General features: G+C 39.2%; 1 protein-coding gene across 1 annotated transcript in view; it reads left to right on the forward strand.

Annotated features, from left to right (window-relative positions):
- The window catches only part of XKR4 (XK related 4), a 411,991-nt gene that overhangs the window by 268,620 nt on the left and 124,495 nt on the right, over window positions 1-18,876 (forward strand). The gene's annotated exons all lie outside the window — the stretch shown is intronic.

The following is an 18,876-nucleotide window of genomic DNA, read 5'->3' on the forward strand; positions in this document are numbered from 1 at the left end:
CTCTGCCTGCCTGAAGTTTGGTCAGCACTTTCATTGTGAGCCTGAATTCCCCCCAGTTTTCCATGCAGCTGTAGAAAAAGTTAGAGAGTCTCTGAGATGAACAGGACTCCAGAACTCTGAAACTTTTTAACCATCCATTCAAACTCTTGGACAACTCTGTGGGCCTCCTGTTCTCTGCCGTGGGGTTGATCTATAGGGCTTTCCAGTGGGTAGGCTTCGACAGAATCAAGAACTTCCAGATTTTTGGTAGCTTACACACTAAATTCAAATTCAAATGGAAATAAATATCTAAAACGTGTCTCCTGTGATGTAAATAAGAATCAGATATGTGTGACCTGGACTTCAGGAATAGATGACTGAATCAATAAATGCACAAATTGTAAAACTTGCAGATTAAAAAAGTCCACACAGAAAAGTAAAGTAGCTGCAGAAACCATTTTCAGTAAATCACATTTCTGAAATGTTTTGTGAACACAGAAGGAGACACATATTTCAACATCAGGGATGCCCCTTCATGAAAGAGGGAGTATTGGATCTTAAAGAATGAGTGGCATGGCAGTCTGCCGGGCCCTGAAGCAGAAGTCAGAGCACGAGACACCTGCGTCCTCACACTGACAACTCCAGGAGAGAGTCGGAGAATAACATGAACTTGATCCTGAAGCTCGAGGGTCCTGAAAACCACTCCGTGCTCTTCAAGTCCAGAAGTCCAGCAACACGTCTCAACAATAGTTTTCAGTGTCTTAAGTAGGACCTAAGGGAATCTTCATTAATCATTACATTCCTTTATTCAATAAATATTTGTTGAGTGTCTATGCATGACAGACACTGATTTGAATACTAGGAAAATGAAGATGACTAACACCATTTACCCTTGAAGAGCTTTGAGACTAGTAATGATAAGCAACATATGAACAACCAGGTGCAAATGTTGTCATGGATACCATGATACAAGCAGACCTAGAGTGGCCCACTCTACCTGGACAGGATGGGAAAGGACTTATAAACACTTCAGCCTGAGCCAAGTTGATAGTTGAGGCAGTGAAAATAGAAGAGATCACCTAAGGAGAGATCAGTGGAGAAGGAAAAGGCCAAGAACAGAATCCTAGGGGTACCACCTTTTGAGAGTCCAGAATGGAAGAAGAGTCAGTGAAGCAGGATGACATAAGAGAGATGGAAAGATCAGATGAGCACAGTGACATGGTGGCCAGTGCAGGTGTCTCAAAAGAAATGCCCATGAGGGACTGAAGAGAGGACTGAACAAAGCATCAGATTTGACAATTGTGACCTCACTGTGACACACCCCAGAACATAACAGGGAAAGGCTTCAGAAAGAAAAATGTGATTTAGAAGAGAAGGAGTAGTAGTAGCAAGGAGGGAATCTCTAAACTATGAAGGGGAGAAAAAATGAAGAGAGTAGCTAAGAGCACACGTTTCAGAATAGAGGAATAAATGTAAGACTATGTTGATGGAACTGTTAAAAAATAGACTTGAGAAGCAGGACCAAAGCAAAGTCTTTCTGGAATACAATTCCTGCTTCCCTATTCTAGTAGTTAGCAGAGGTTACTATGAGTTAACAAGGGCGATACCACCATTAACAGGTAGAGATGAACCAGAGCCCAGGCTCTTTCCCATCAATAAAGGACCCCAGTGTGGAGAAATCCCATCGTGAATGATCTTCTATGTGTTCACCCACCTTGTAGCCCTGCATGGGTTACTTAACCACAATGAGCATTAGCTTCTCTGACTGGAAAAGAATTTAATGATCTAAATTACAGTGTTATGTTAGAATCAAACAACATGAAGAACCTCAATCTCCTGTCTAGCACAAGGAGGGCATTCAGCTATCCACCTGGACCATCTCACTTCCTTCTTTCCTGTCTCAAAAAGAGAAGGGAAAGAACACCTTCAGCAATTTTCTGAGTTTGCTATGAAATGAGGTTTCATAAGTCACATTTTATTTCTCTTTTAAATAGATGTAGACCAATTTGAACTCATTTTACCTAACCTTGAAGTTAAATGTTGACTTGCTCTCCCACTGAGAGTTCTCTCATTGGCCTTAGGTTACACACGCCCTCCAGAGCCAATGCTGACTACGTTTGTTGTGCTCTTATCTCTTGAACTCAGAGTCATCCCAGAGGGATTGAGACCTCAGAAATCTTCCAGCAAATGCCATTTAGAGTTTGATCTGTCCACTGACCTATATATTTTAGCACAAAGTACTTGATTTTTTTATTTAGTCTTGATTTTTTGAAAGAGTATATATTTATGAGAGGGACATGTGCCATGTCTTTAAATTTTCTAAGCACATCATCTTCACTCCATTAGACATCGAAACTAATCTTTTCCCCCACAAGCTCATTAGCGTTCATATGCTAAGTGTTGATTTGAATATTTTCAGACATTTTCTTCAGTCCTAGGATGGCATAGGATTTCTAAAATTGGAGGTCATGTTTTCTTCATTGTTAACTAGATTTTATTTTTTAGAACAGTTTTAGGTTCACAGCAAAAATGAGAGGAAGGTATAGATTTTCCCACGTGTCCTCAGTACCCAAAGTATAGTCTCCTCCATTATCAACATCCCCCACCAGAATGATACATTAAGAAAAACAAACCTACATCGACACATCATTATGACTCCAAGATTGTAGCATACACTAGGATTCACTGTTACAGCTGCACATTCTCTGGGTTTGGACAAATGTATACTGACATGTATCTGTCATTACAAAATTATACAGCGTATTTTCATTGCTTTAAAACCCTGTGCTCTCTGTGTTCATCCTTCCCTCCCCTCTCTTCCCCCCCAGCCCCTGGCAACCACTGATTGTTTTACTGTCCCCATTGTTTTGTCTTTCCAGAATGTCATATTTTGGGAATCATATGGTGTAGATCCTATCAGACTGGTTTCTTTCACTTAGTAATGTGAACTTAAGGTTTCTTAATACCTAGTCATGGCTTGATGGCTCATTTCTTTGTGCATTAAATAATATTCCATTGCTTATATGTGCTATAGTTTTTGGTTTGTTTGTGTGTGTATTTTATCCAATCACCTACTGAAGGACATCTTGGTTGCTTTCAAGTTTTGGCAGTTAGGAAGGAAGCTGCTATAAACATTTGTATGCAGGTTTTTATGTGGACATATGTTCTCAATTCCAAGGAGTGCCGTTGCTAGGTTATATGGTTAGAGTCTGTTTCATTTTGTAAGAAACCACCAGACTGTCTTCCAAGATGGTTGTACCATTCTGCCCATCAGCAATGAATGAGAGTTCCTGTTGTTCTACCTCCTCACCAGCATTTGATGTTGTCAGTGTTTCGGATTTTGGCCATTTTAATAGTGGTGCAGTGGTATCTTATTGTAGCTTTCACTTGCATTTTCCTGATGACATATGACATGTGGCATCTTTTCATATGCTTATTGCCATCCGTATTTCTTTGGTGAGGTGTTTTTTACTAGCGTATTTTCTCATTGTTGAGTTTTAAGAATTCTTTGTATAGTTTCCTTATTCAGATATGTTGTTTGCAAATATTTTCTTTCAGTTTGTGGCTTGTTATTTTGTTCAATTGATAGTGGTTTTTGCAGCAGTTTTTATTTTAACGAAGTCCCACTTACCCATTTTTTTTTCTTTCATGAACCACGTTTTTGGCAGTACATCTAAAGAGTCATCACCATACCCAAAGTCATCTAAATTTTCTCCTATGTTAACTTGCAAGAATTTTATAGTTTTGTATTTTAGTTTAGGTCTCTGATTGATTTTGAGTCAATTTTTGTAAAGGTTATAAAGTGTGTGTCTACATTCATTATTTTGCATGTGGATGTATGGTTGTTCCGGGACCTTCTGTTGGAAAGGCTTTACTTTCTCTATTTCTTTTGCTTTTTTTGTCAAAGATCAGCCAATTATATTTATGTGGGTATATTTCTGGACTCTTAATTCTGCTTTATTAATCTGTTTGTCAATTCTTTGCCAACATCACACTGTTTTGATTACTGCAGCTTTAGTGAGTCTTGAATTTGGGGATTGTCAGTCAACTTTGTTCTTCTCCTTCAGCATTGTACTGGCTATTCTGAGTCTTTTGCCTGACACAAAAACGTTAGAACAAGTTTATGAATAGTGACAAAATTATTTACTGGAATTTTGACTGGGATTGAATTGAATTTGCAGATCAAGTTGGCAAGAACTGACATCTTGACAATATTGAGTCTTCCCATCCATGAATATGGAATATCTCTCCATTTTTATAACATTCTTTGATTTCTTTCATCAGAGTTTTATAGTTTTTCTTATATAGATCTTGAATGTATTTTATTAGACTTATACCTAAGTATTTCATTTTGGAAGATGCTAATGTAAATGGTATTGTGTTTTTAATTTCAAATTTAACTTACTCATTAGCAACTAGCAAAACATAATAGAAAAACAATTGTCTTTTGTATGTTAACCTGGTATTTGCAACCTTTCTCTAATCTCATATTATAGTTCCAGAAGTATTTCTTATTGATTCTTTCATATTTTCCATAATCATGTCATATGTGAACAAAGATAGTTTTATTTCTTCTTTTCCAATTTGTATACTTTTTACTTCCTTTCCTTCCATGTTAGGGGTGCCCTGGTTCAATGAAAAGCATTAGTCCAATGAGTAAATCATCATAAGGGATCATATTTCTTTTTATTTCATCATTTCTCATCCTTCTCTCTCTCTCCTTCCCCTCCTCACATACATGCACATGCACACGCATACACATGCATGGTGAGAGAAAAAAGTGTGCCTGTAATTACAGGCAAAGACTACTGATCCAACTATAACACAATACTTGAAAGTCACAATGCCCAATGAAAATGACACTTGTCCCTCTGCCACCATCCAGGGAAAAAGAGAGAAATGCATGCTGCTTGCTCAAGCAGCGTAATGGAGAGGAAATTCAGATTCAAAAGACTCTTGTGAATCTGGAATCATGACCTAATAACTTTGAGCTCTGGCTCATTTCTTTACCTCTCTGCATCTGTTTCTGCAACAGAGACATGGGGAAAGCAAGCCCTACCTCCCAGGGTAGGCATCAGTGAGATTCTGCTGAGACAACCTATATCATATTTGGTGTATGGCAGGCACCCCCAGAAGTGTCTTCTTCCATGGGGAATATTTAACTCTAGTGTGCTAGTCAGTACAGACAATAAAGAGCAGACCACATGTAACCAAAGTATCAACATGACCAGCAAGGCTGCGCTACCAAGTAACTCCAGGAATGAGTTATGAATACATCGCTGTTTAATCAGCTTAACGATAACCCACAACCTTCAGACCAACTTACATTGCTGTTTGAGAAGGAGAGAGGTGAAGGAAGGAAGGAAGGAAGGAAGGAAGAGAGGCAGGGAGGGGAGGAAGGGAGGGGAGGAAGGGAGAGAAAGAAGGAAGGAAGGGAGAGATGCAGGGAGGGGAAAGAAGGCAGGTAAGGAAGGAGGGAAAGAAGGGGAATAGAGAAGGGAGGAAGGGAGGAAGGAAGGGATGGAGGAAGGGAAGGGAAGGAAGGAAGGAAGGAAGGAAGGAAGGAAGGAAGGAAGGAAGGAAAGGAAGAAGGAAGGGAGGGAAGGAAGGAAAGAAGGAAGGAAGGGAGAAAAACTCAACAATGTGAAATATCAGAAGTCCAAAGCAAACCACCAGAACTTCATGAGTTGATTGTGCCTACATGCCCTGGTGTTGCCTTAACTTTCCACTTCCCCGACACTTGCCAGGACATCTACATGCTGCACCTGCACTTCATGGATACAGGAGGGGGAAATTATGAAACAGTAATCTGACAGTATCAGACCCCAGAAAGGCAATTCTGGAAACACTAATTAGATTTTCTTTAGCCTTTTTTAATTTAGTGAGTTCTAGGAGAAGATCACACCTCTCCTAACACTTATAAAGGGAATTTGTGAGCGAGACTGGATGCGAGTAATACCTATTTGACACTTGAGGCAACATGTTGCCATGGCACTAATCAGATTTTGTCTTCATCTGGGAATAGGAATTAAAACTGACAGCATTGGAGTATAACTGTTTTTGTTTGTCCTGATAAGCAGTGTTAGGGCTTGGATAGAAAAGAGGGCTAGTTTTATTGTTGCTGTTGTTGTTTTCTGGTTGTGAAACAATAGTACATTAAAATGAATAGGATATGAAATAGTGCAATGAGTTTAGAGAAACAAAGAATCCCCCAAAGGAGCTCATTATTCTCATACATTTATATTATCAAAGGATGTGGAAATGCCAAAAAGCAAGTTCTTAATGGTCAGAAGCAGAGATGTCATCTCCAAGCCAAAGAGAGTGAATCGGTGACTAATGGGGTACAAGTGCAAGATTGATCTGGAAGCCTAATTGGCTATTTTTATGGCTTTAAAATTCTGATCTTATATTAGAGCTATAAAATATCCATTGTGCTTCGGGGAACATCTGTGCATTTGGCTCTCATAATAAAAGAAATATTGCGAATCAAGAGAGGTAGCCTGCTATGGAGAAAAACAATAGGCTGATTAACTTGAAATTCGGGAAAGTGGTTGCCCATGGGAATGAAGGGGAGGGGAAGAGGCCTCACAGACATCGATAATGTTCAATTTCTTAAGTTGAGGGTACTTTTTATTTCTCTTAGAATTCCATGTAGACATTGCATAGCCTCGCAACAAAAATTTGCTTATAGAAGTAGAGAGAATAGAATGTGGCAAGTCAATGGACTGGGGGTGGTGGATTCAAGTCTTGACTCTACTGCTAAGTAGCAAAGTGATTGGCATGTCACCATAGCTGAGCCTCAATTCTCTCATCTGTATAATAAGGCATGTTCATTGGTCACTATACTCTATTCCAACTTAAAAACTGTCCCACTTAATATTTGTCACATGGAATTCAATACTGCTGAATTAATCTTCGTGGGGAATGTTATTTTTGTCATATAAAACCAACAAAATCTTCCAGTTACCATTCAACCAGCCACCTCAGTCTGATTAGCTAAGTTATTCCCTTAACTCAGGTGAGTTCCTATAGTTAGTTCATCATGCTAATCGTTGAGCAGAATTTTGGAGGCACAAAATGACAAAGTCAGTGACAGAGCTTACAGTCTGGGAGTCAGGGGTCCTATCTGACACTGACACTCCACACATCTCAGTCAACTCAGTTTGTCTGCTTCTCTGAACGGAAGATAGCAATATACTGAACTCAAGTGATATCTAACTATTTTAATAATCAAATGTAGGTACTTCATATTTCCCCCAAATTACCAAAAAATAACAATGCTGTTCAGGATGGGGCTAATTACCATCCTGATAGTGTTTCAAGGAAATGCTCCCTTTTGGTTTGCAGACTCAGGAATGTAAACATCTGCTTTCCTCGTTCCTTCCACAGCATTTATTTATAGAGTGCCTACTGTGGCCCGCGGCCCATACTGGCTGCTTAATTTCAAAGCATGGATAGGAGATGTGATTATCACAAATGTACCCCCGGGCATTGTAGCAGATTTCCCAGGCGCTGGTGTTCACTTATCCTCATGTGGACGTGTGCGTCAAATGAGAATACACTTCTGCTGCCACCTCCCACTTCCGGTTTTGTGTCAGGCCCCTGTGTCAACTGAGGCAGAACACACTCTTGTGGGCCCAGACCAGCCCCTTAGCCTCCATCCAGAGAAAGTGCTCTCCCAACCTCTTGGGGTGGCTCCCCAGCAGCCCTCACTGAGAGGCTATAGGAGAACCCACCACCTGGGTTCCGAGGTTGAATGCCAACCTCGGAAAATGGAGGTCAATGTCTTAACCTCCCAGAGGCTCCATGTATTCGCTCTGAAATGGAGACCTCCCTCAAGTGTTAACGATGAGTACTGTGAACATGGACGATGGTGTAGCACGTGTTACAAAGCGCTGAGCTTAAGGTCTGGCACTTAATATTGATCCAACGAAATTACATATGCCTCCTCTTACTGCCGTAACATAATCAGATACGGCATCATACTTCAAAGGGAAAGCTTCTATCCTCAGAGGAACCTCCTGATGCCTTTTTGCTTCATTGGTTACAGTGAGAGTCTTGCTGAGGGAATCTCCAGTATTCTGTTCTCTAATATGTCCAGGCATCCTGGAGGAAAAAGCAGATTTAAGCACACACTTAAATTAAGGGGGCAGGGCTGGACGCCAAATAGGTCATGGCATCTTGGGAAGCCAAATCAGAATCAAGAGACTGATGTTATCAAGAGACTACTGGAAGGTGACTTGGCCACTTTCCTTACCCCAGCCCCCTTCAATATGAGTTTAGCACAAGATTAATTAAGAAAAGTTTGCATGATGTCTGTGATAACATGTAAAAGGGTACAAACCATCCCTATAATAATCAAAATTATTGAGAAAAGACAAGTTCGTTCTAAATGTTGAAAGAAAAAGGAAACCCTCAGGAAATTAAATTGGAGTTCTGGAACATTCTTCCTCTTCTGCAAACACCCAGGCAGGAGCAAAAACATACAGTTCATGTGAACTTTCAGGGGCTGTATTTTTCTCATTTCATTCGTTTCCCATTATTTTTCATGTTTCCAATTTATTCAGGGAATAACTAAGTCATTTTTTGTGGGTTATTAGGTGGGGTTTAAACCCATCTATACAAGAGGGCACCTGGGTGGCTCAGTCGGTTAAGGGTCCAACTTCAGCTCAGGTCATAATCTCCTGGTTCCTGAGTTCAAGCCCCACATCGGACTCTCTGCTGTCAGCACAGCAGGGACCCTGCTTTGGATCTTCTGTCTACCTCTCTCTCTCTCTGCCCCTCCCCTGCATGCATGTGCTTTATCTCAAAAATAAATAAACATTTGAAAAATAACAAGCCCACATACACACAGAGAAACTGAGCATGGTCCACTAAATCACCAGAAGAGGAGGCTGGGTCTCTAATCACCAACCATGTGCTTCCAAAACTTCCCTCTATTGATTTCCCAGGAGTCCCTCTGGTATCATTAGCAGAAGCTCCATGCTAAGTGCCAGCTAGCTATTTACACAGTACGGTCTCCACAAACTAGTCCTGACGAAGGTGATTGATGGCTCAAACTAGGCCATCTCTAAATCTAAGATTCAAAATAAGTACAAATCATGTGTATTTCCATCAGAAAACATTTTATGAATACTCTGTTCATCTTTTTTGGTGGATCTGATATTAAGGTAGCAATTATCCTTTAAAAGCCTATCTAAAAATAAATGCGGATGTATTGAGCATTGAATACATAGAGCACATACAGTTAACAATAAAGCCAGATATGAGAAAACTCCAAATTTATTAGACACATTGATTAAAAGGTGATTATTTTCTTTTCGATAAAACAATTAAAATTACTCTGAATATGATGTCTTTGTGATCTCAGCTTTCATATTTTATTGTTTATGCGTGATTCCAAATTGTTTTCTCTGCACCTTCCCCTTAAATGAGAAATATTTTCTCTTTATTGCCAAGGCAAAAGAAAATAATTTAGAATCAGGAATAAGGTGTCTTAATTTCCAAATACAATTTCCTTGTGGATGTTTAATAGAGGTCCAAATTAAGTAGACATTCCAGTGATCAGCATTTATATGGCATCTTTTCATCGAAGCATTTCTACCTCTGTCATGTCTCTTCCTCTTTTCACAGCTAGAGTCTGTATTCTTATTCCAATTTTCCAAGTGGGAAGCTGAGATCCAGAAGGTGAAATACCAGGAATGAGAGGAAATGTCAAATCAGGGTCAGAAAGAGACCTGTGTCTTGTCTTCCAGTTATGCCATGATTCTAGGATAAAGCTCCTCAAAAAAATACCTTAAATATTAGGCAAATTCTGAAGATACTGTTAAAGCAAAGGGTTATTCTTAGCATTTTTTGTAACATACTTGGAGATGACTTTACTCACCCAAAATGGCCAAGAAAGGCAAGAATTACTTGCCTGATGCTGAGGTGTGGTATTTCAGCAGAAGAACTCAAAGAATGCCGTGTATTTCACTCTATTCCAACAAGAGTACACCGTAATGAATGGAGGCGGCCATTGACCTGGAACCGGATCACTTTGAACATGACACAATTACACAAAGTGGCAGCGTTTATTTTCAGATAACCACTTTTTAAAAGCAGTTGTGAATATATTCCAAAAAATAAAAATGCCAGCTACCGGGCTTTGAGAAGCAGAATAAAATATGATACTGAGCTACAGAGGGGTGGTATATTTTGGCTGATCCAGCTGAGGTGGTTTGTTTTAGAGTTTATAGCAATAAAGGTAATCAGGTGATTCTTAATGTTACCCAGAGTACTGCTGAGGAGCCATTAAAGGAAGGAGAGAGGGAGGGCATTTGGAAGGTCAGAACTTTGATTCTGGAAGATTTCAATTAGGTATTGATTCCATTGACACTTACAGCATCCTAAAGGTGGAACATTCATTTGTAGAAAACTGTTCTGTTACAGAAGGTTGGCTGAGTGCCCAACTCGTACCAAGCTTTATGAGCTTGTATTCTGGAGGGAAGTTTCATTTGTTAAACACATGGTATTTTTTTTTTAGCATCTCTTTCTTCATTACTCAGGATTTTAGGCACATGGGTTCATTAATTTACAAGATATTCCACTGGGAGTCTGAGTGGTAGGGAGAGAAATGTGTGGATGTACCCAAGTCTTGGGCACCTGTGTTGACCCTGGGGGCACACAACAAAGAGGCACAGGAACTGCTTAAGCGCCTGAAGAGGGACAGGGAGAAGGAGAGTACGTCACTTAATCCAAGTAGAGGGAACCGCTGAGACACTCTCAACTTAGGCTTTGAAAGAGAGACATGTTTGGGTTTGGCTTGTTACATTTTTAATATGACATATATATATTTTAGGTGAATTGGTAACTTGACACTTGCCAAGATGATATGTATGAAGTAGTTAACATTTCTGAAATGCTTTCTATCTTCCTAATAATTAGAACATTGTTCTCACTGTTAATGTATTAATTTCATTTAATCCTCCCAGTGGCCTTTAAAGTAACATTATCCCAATTTTACACCTGAGTGTGTTGAGAAGATCGACAAGGTAATATCCTTATTATCCTAATATCCCTTGAAAGGCAACAGAGATGTGGAAAAATAACCCATCTAGGGGCACAGGTAGAGAAAAGGAAAGAACTAGGAATCACATTTCAGCCATCTGGCTGTAGAGACAGCCCGTGGATGCACCCCACTATCCCACCAGCCATATTTACCCATAAACTATCTCACGTTGTCTTGCATTTTAATAAATCATTAGTGAGGAGAGGCATTAAGTGAGAATTCCCAACCCTGAATCACAGGGCTCCCTTGCGAATCGTCTTTGGTATTACATCATTTTCGGACTCAACGATACGACTGCAGCAAGTGTAATTCTGGAGGGGAGCACTTTTCTTTTGCCTTCCTTTTAATGGTTTTATTTATTTTTGAGAGGGAGAGAGAACGAATATGAGCAGTGGATGGGGTAGAGAAAGAGAGAGGGAGACACAGATTCAGAATCTGGCTCCAGGCTCCAAGCTGTCAGCACAGAGCCCATCGCAGGTCTTGAACCCACAAATGTGAGATCATGACCTGAGCTGAAGTTGGACACTTAACTGACTGAGCCACCCAGGTGCCCCAGCGGATCACTTTTCAGCATGTGTCAAAGACAGAGCACAAGGACATGTTTCAGGAATAGCAGATTGTTTTACGTGCCTGGCAGGGTACAAGCGGGTTGACATTATAGGGTTGTGGGCGAAGCTTGGAAGAGCAGGTTGGAGTCAAGTGTTCCGTGCAGGCAAAAAAGGCATGAGCCAAAGCATTCTGGGAAAATACTTTTCTGGAGGAAAAAGAAGTGTACACTGTGAAAAATTTGTAAGCTATCAAGTGTGTTAGGTACTTCATATTATTTTGTTGGTCGTGTTTAACTTGTCAGATCATGGTTAGAGTAAGAACAGCTGCAGGGACGGAACAAAAAATTTCTAGAAATAGTAGCTTCATAACTCACCATCGAAACTGCTGACATATTTTCATCACGGGAGACAATAATAGTCCAAAGACAGGATGAGAAGTGGCAATGCCAGGAGAGGACTCTGTGTTTTTGTTTTGTTTGGGTAACTGAACCACTGGTTGAATGAGCAAAGGACTTAGGTTTATTTTGCCTGAAGGAGAAAGATCCCTGAAAACAGTGAGCTGCCACAACACTTAGGAGACATTCACCTACAAATTAGTAAACAGGGAGTTAGGCATAATGACAATAAATTTAAGCTGTCAAAAACACCGGTCGAAACCAATAGTAAGAAAGTGAGCAAGGCTCTTCTGAAAGGATCTATCAGCCCACACAGAGCATGTTTGTAAAGTAATAAGTCTGATTCTCTAGCAACTACACCAACATACAAATTTCAAGTGATTTTTCTCACCTCCAGAACAGATTCCATGGGTGAGCTTAGTGAGTTATTGTCCTAGCTAGAAGAACACCAGGGACCCCTCTTCAAGAGATGCCATCATGACTGCTGACAATTCTTTTGAGCGTTTTTAATACAACAAATAATATATCTTTTTTTTTTTGAGAGTGGGTATGATTTGGGGGAATATGTAAAAAAAAGTCATGGAATTAAGTCTGGTAAATCAGGAGGCTTCAAATTGGCAATAGGGTCAACAAAAATTGTGGTTACAAAGAAAGAGATGGATGCCTGGGTGGCTCAGTCAATTAAGCAACTGACTCCTGATCTCAGCTCAGGTCATGATCTCATGATTCGTGAGTTTGAGCCCTGTGTCAGGCTTGGGATTCTCTCTCCTTCCCTCCCTGCCCCTACGCTACTCATTCTCCCTCTCTCAATAAATAAATAAGTAAATAAATAAATAAATAAACTTTAAAAAATTATTCAATATTAAAAAAAACAAAGATATGGGTATTACTGATGGAAGGTTACTGTGTTGGAAATTCTGCCTGTTGGCTGGCCAAGTCTTTCTACATTTCCAGTTATTCTATGGATATTCACTTTCCATTCATGAGGCCTTGACCCTGACCCTTTTCCATTTCAGTCTGCCAAAATCTTTTCCTTTAACGTTTGTTCAGATATTGTGCCCTTACTGGGAAGCCGTCTCTGACTTCCACTAGAACACACTTCCAGGGACATGTACCTTCCTTTTCCTTCCTCAAAACTATGTGCCTCTTGAAGTCAAGAACCTGCTTTGTTTGTCTTTGCATGTGTAGCTTCCACCGAGTGCCCAGCACATGACAAATACTCCATAAATCTTTTCTGAATAAGTGAATGAAATAAGCCTATTCCAGAGTATGTTAAGCAGAGTAGCATCACAAAAGAGAGGAGATAGAACAGTGGTCTAAGAAAATTGCTTTGAAAATTCAAAATTTCTAGCTTTCATGTGTGTATTTTGCTATATATTTGTTTAAACATTGGCTCATCTGTAGTCTCAACTTTTGGAAAGTGCATAATATCATTTGTGCACGCATCGTGCTTAACCCAAGAGCCAAGAGGAGAAACATTCTATTGTACCAATAAAAAGAATCTGAAAAGAACTGGTAGTGAATGTGATAGAAACGAAAATGTACTTTATGCTTTCAACTTCTGTGTGCTGCCCTGATTTTTTCTGTTAATTGCTTGGATATTTCCTACGTACAATATTTAAAAATTCTTTTTAAACCGGTTTGTTCAAAGTGTAAAGAGACTCTGAAAACAGAGCAACTACTGTCTGGAATAGAAAACACCCATGCTTAATGACATCTCAGACATCAAAATGCTTATATCCTTTTATCGGACCAGAGAGTGCAAATAATCACCCACATGAGCTGAAACCTTCCTGATGACAAATTTAGTAACTTCTCGAATCCTTAGGGACCCCCAACAGCGATCAGGGAACATATTGCATCACCACTCCTTGGGAGTCTGCTGAGCCTCCCTGGAGCTTACCCCCCAGGGAGCCCCATGCCAGGCCTGACCTTCACACATGATGCAGGAAGCCTGACAGTCCCAGAAAAGGGAGTTCTGGCCTTGATCTTTCATTGTGGCTGCTTGTCTCCAGAAGCCAATTAGCACACCTCACAAAGCACTGATTAAAGTCTTTTTATAAAAATCCCATCTAATAGTCTGGATAGTTCTGAACCAAAAAGGCACTCATTCAAATAATGGCCAAGCAGACTGACATCTTTGCGATATGTGTTCCCTTTTCTAATTGCTGATTCAATAAGAAGTTTCTGTGTTGTTGAAGTCCTAGCCATTACTGACAAAATGAAAGTGAAGGTGACTTCACTCCTGTAGCTTCTGTAGCAATTTGGTTTTAGCATAACGTCCAGAAGAGATAGGTCTGCAACTGGATAAATGGGGAACGTTCTGGATTCCCTTATTTCACAATAGGAGGTGTGAGTGCGAACCATTGGAATTACTGTACCTCATTTTCAATTGATAGGGTTCTTTCTTCTAACACATTGTTTTCCTTTTGGCTTTAGATAAACTTTCAATTCTTTCAAAGGAAGAAACTTTATTATAATAATATATATTATATATCTTAACCCCTCCCTTCTAAAACATTCAGATCCAACACATACCACCTAGCAAATATCTTTACTAATAGCACTCTTACTGCATAAAATACCATGAAGTCGGACACCTTAGATCTTGGTCTTAATTTGGCAGTTTCGTGGTAGTTTTAGCTGGGTTCTCTTGGTTTCTTTCTGTTATTTCACCATTCAGCTTCTGGCTGGTCTGCCTCTATTGGCATCAAGTCTGTTCTTGAGTCTCCACTATACTCATGCATTTAATAGCATTTCATAAATTTCTGCTAAGGTCTCCGTTATGAGTTGAATTGTGACACTCAAAAATACATAGGTTGAAGTTCTAACCACTCCCAGTACCTCAGAGGGTGAACTTGTTTAAAAATAGGATTGTTGCCAATGTTAATTAGTTCAGATAAGGTCAAGAGGGTGGGCCCTATACTGATATAGCTGGTCTACCTATTTTTTCTTTTTAGATTCAAGTTAGTTAACTTACAGTGTAGTATGGGTTTGTATTGGTTTCAGGAGTGAAATTTAGTGGTTCATCACTTACATACAACACCCAGTGCTAATCCCAACAAGTGCCCTCCTTAATGCCCATCACCCATTTAGCCCATCCCTTCACCCATCACCTTGCCAGCAACCCTCAGTTTATTCTGTACTTAAGAGTCTTTTATGGTTTGCCTCCATCTTCATTTTTATCTTATTTTATTTTTCCTTCCCTTCCCCTATGTTCATCTGTTTTGTTTCTTAAATTCCACATGTGAGTGAAATCATACACTATTTGTCTTTCTCTGATTGACTTATTTCACTCAGCATAATACCTACTAGTTCCATCCAGATTGTTGCAAACAGCAAGATCTCATTCTTTTTGATCACTGAGTAATATTCCATTGTATATGTATACCACATTGTCTTTATCCATTCATCAGTCGATGGACATTTGGGCTCTTCCCATAATTTGGCTATTGTTCATAGTGCGATAAACATTGGGGTGAATGTGCCCCTTAAAATCAGCATTTTTCTGTTGGATAAATACCTAGTAGTGCAAAAAAGAGGACACTTGGACCAGACACATATAGGTTGAAATTATCCGGCCACCAGCCTAGGAACTACCAGAAGCTAGCAGAGACTCTTGCCCAGGAACCTTCAGAGAGAGCATAGCCCTTCAACACCTTAGTTTCTAATTTGTAAACTCCAAAACTGTGAACCAATGATTTCTGTTGTTTAAGCTACTCAGTTTGTGGTACTTAGTTATGGCCACCCCAGCAAACTTATGCTACCATCTTCATACCGATGGAAAAGGATTTCTTGTGATTGTGTATCATTCCAAATCACCTATAAGCTACTCAGAGTGTATATGTTTAGAAGGCCCTACATTATTATAAAACTGACTCTTTAAAGAGCAATGTAAGGTAAAGACTGCAGAGTGGCTAATGAATACTGTTTGTCTCCTGGAGTCCAGCAGAAAACGTACTTTAAAAAGTGTGTTTTAATATGAAGTTTCAAGGGAAAATGAAATAAATCAGTGACAAGTAATAAAGAAGGAATACGAATATGCCGTACATGTGAGAAAAACAAAGTCAGTGCTAGATTTCATCTTCTGTAGAGTCTACTCCAGGCTTTCACAACCATTTACTCGTTTAGCAATTATTTACTGAATGCCTTTACTGTGCCAGGCTCTTCTAGTCTCAGTGCTTATTAAATATCTGTTGAAACCAAGGGAGGCTGTAAGCCTATTTTTAAGGCCCTGGCAACCTGCTTTCATCTCTGCTTGGTTATTGCTATTTCCAGTTACTTGGAAACATGTCCTCAGGTTTCTGGTGCCCGCTAGAACCCATACATCTAATATTTCCCTTTTCCTCTGTCTGACACAAGGCTCACAGTCAAAGTCCCTGCCAGGGGCTGGTTTCTATGTTCTAATTGTTATGTGCAAGTTGTACAAGGCCTCTGAAATAACCCTTGATCCCAGGGAAAAATGCTAAAGGAAAGAACCAAATTTTGACAAATGGAAACTGGCCTGTGGTTATCTCAATTTCCAGTAAGGTTGCCTGCAGGTCAAGAGATAAATTTAACAACTCATTTGTGAGTATGTGGAGGCTTCTGGTTGAGATATATTTAAAAACAAAAAAAGCAAATCTCTTTCTTCCTCTGGTTAACTTCTTAGCCTTAGGTTTCTAGTGATGTTTTTTTGAATCACAACTGAATACGTTTAGGTTAATAATCTCATTTGTCAATTTCCATCTAAAGTTTACAATTAGCCATCTCAAGCCTTGATAATAAATATTTTTGTATCACAAAAAAATTAGTCTTTTAATATCACAAAGAAATTAGTCTTTGCCTTGAATCAGTTGCCTTCCTGTTAGAGGGTTCTGACAAAGGGAGTCACCTCATTTCTGTTTCATCAACACATATTCTAGTTCACACCAGATGACTTTTTTCTCCTAATACAGACATCCTGCTGTTGTAAATACCTGTAAGATGGAGTCTTTGGGGCCTTCTCCTTTCATTAGAACTCATATGTGATACGTTTAGACTAAGGGAATAGGGACTAAGATCCTGTTTTCCTAAAGCTCAGAGCTACGTACCTGGGCTTCGGGATTGAATCACTTCCTCATGTATTGATCTGCAAAATGTTGTGTGGTTTCCTCCCTGCTGCTGTTCTGCCTACTCCAGCTTCTGGCTCTGAGCCCTCTGCAGCTGCTGGTTGCTTCCCCAAGGCATGGTGGTGACCATAGCAATGAGTTTCTTCCTTGAGCATTGCCAGGTACACTGAGAGGTTTAATTATCTGAGACACGCCCCCCAATATAATTATAGAAAAAGGGACTGTGAAATTCATTCTCATCGTTTTCTTTTTCTGCTACCAAGTTCTTAGAGCTAAAAATAGATTGGAGTTTTCAAATTGGCAGGTTATAAATTTTATTAGGGGCTAGACTCTAAAAAACTCAAAAGTTGACCACATTTTTTCTGGGCATGTACATGAAAAAATGGTTTGCCTCCCTTCCAACAAAAGAAACCACACTGAGATAGCATTTCTTGCCTGTAACACTGAGAAAAGTCCCAATGTTTGATGGCTTTCTCTGTTGGGGAGACTGTGGAGAAATAGGAGCCCTCAATGTTGATGGTGAGTGAATTAGGATACAACTCTATAGGATAAGACTTAACAACATCCAACAAATTTGTCCTTGTGCTGATCCTTGACCCAGAATCCTCACTTCCTAGAATCTACCTGGAAGAGATATCTCTAAAATAGGAAGCAATTTAAGGAAATTTATTCATTAAAGCATTTACTTTTGTAACAAAAATTAGAATCAGTCCAAGTGTCCATCAGTAAAGGACTGGTTGAATATATCAGGATATAGCTACACCATGGAGCATAATAAGCTTTAAAAACAAAAGGGGAAAAATAAAACTGTGCTCTAATTGGAGCAATTTCTAGGAAATATTATCAGAAACTATAAAATTTTAAATGTATTATTTATACATGTACCTTGTTATAGAGATTTGACTTTGAAAATAACATAGCATCAAATAACATAAAACTACCTAAAAAATAAAAATAAATATATGACTGAATCTATCTGTAGGCCAAGTTGATAACATAACTATAAAGAAAAGATTTATTTCAAGTGTCTTTAAAAAAGTATTTTGACTACACTTACTGGAACGTGGTCTAAGGAAAAATAGAGCTACAAAGAAATCTGAAACATCAGCAGTCAAATCTGTAGTTGTCATCTTGGTACCAGTCCTTTGAAACTATCCTACAGATGCTGCAAAATGATGAAAAAATAATCACATTAATGTTGCTAGGAAGCAAAACTATCAAGTGTAAAAGAAAAGAGTTATTAAGTATACAATGAAAGAAGATAGGTAAAAAAACATGTTACTTGATGTTACATCAATATGAGTTCATGATTTTTTTCAAAAGTATATGTTTTGTGTATATGTCCTCTAAAAAGGAACAAGAGAAATGACAACCCAAGTGAAGACCTGACTGTGGAGTCTAAATATCATTTCCTACAGAAGGGAATTCCTTGGAAGAGTGGCCAATTCCCAGTTGAGAGAGGAAATATATAAGACGAGCCTAAGATGAGCCTGGGATATCCTGTAGTCGGGATATTTAATATGTCAGGGCATATTAGAAGGGAACCATGGCCAATCTGGAGGACTTCCATTGACAAAAGATAAAACAATTTTAATTAAAATCATAATGAATGTAATTGACTGAAATGTATTAGTATGTATTTTTAAATGTTTGAATTGATGTTCACAAATAAAAGAGAAGAAGCCCAAAAGAGAAAAATACTCTGGGAATAACTAGGATGCCATCTTCTTGCTCCAAATGTTGGCAATTAAAAATAATGGGGGAGGGGTGGGATGCCTGGGTGGTTCAGTTGGTTAAGCATCTGACTTTGGCTC

The sequence above is a fragment of the Suricata suricatta genome, chromosome 15, assembly GCF_006229205.1.
Source record: "Suricata suricatta isolate VVHF042 chromosome 15, meerkat_22Aug2017_6uvM2_HiC, whole genome shotgun sequence".
NCBI classification, from domain to species: domain Eukaryota; kingdom Metazoa; phylum Chordata; class Mammalia; order Carnivora; family Herpestidae; genus Suricata; species Suricata suricatta.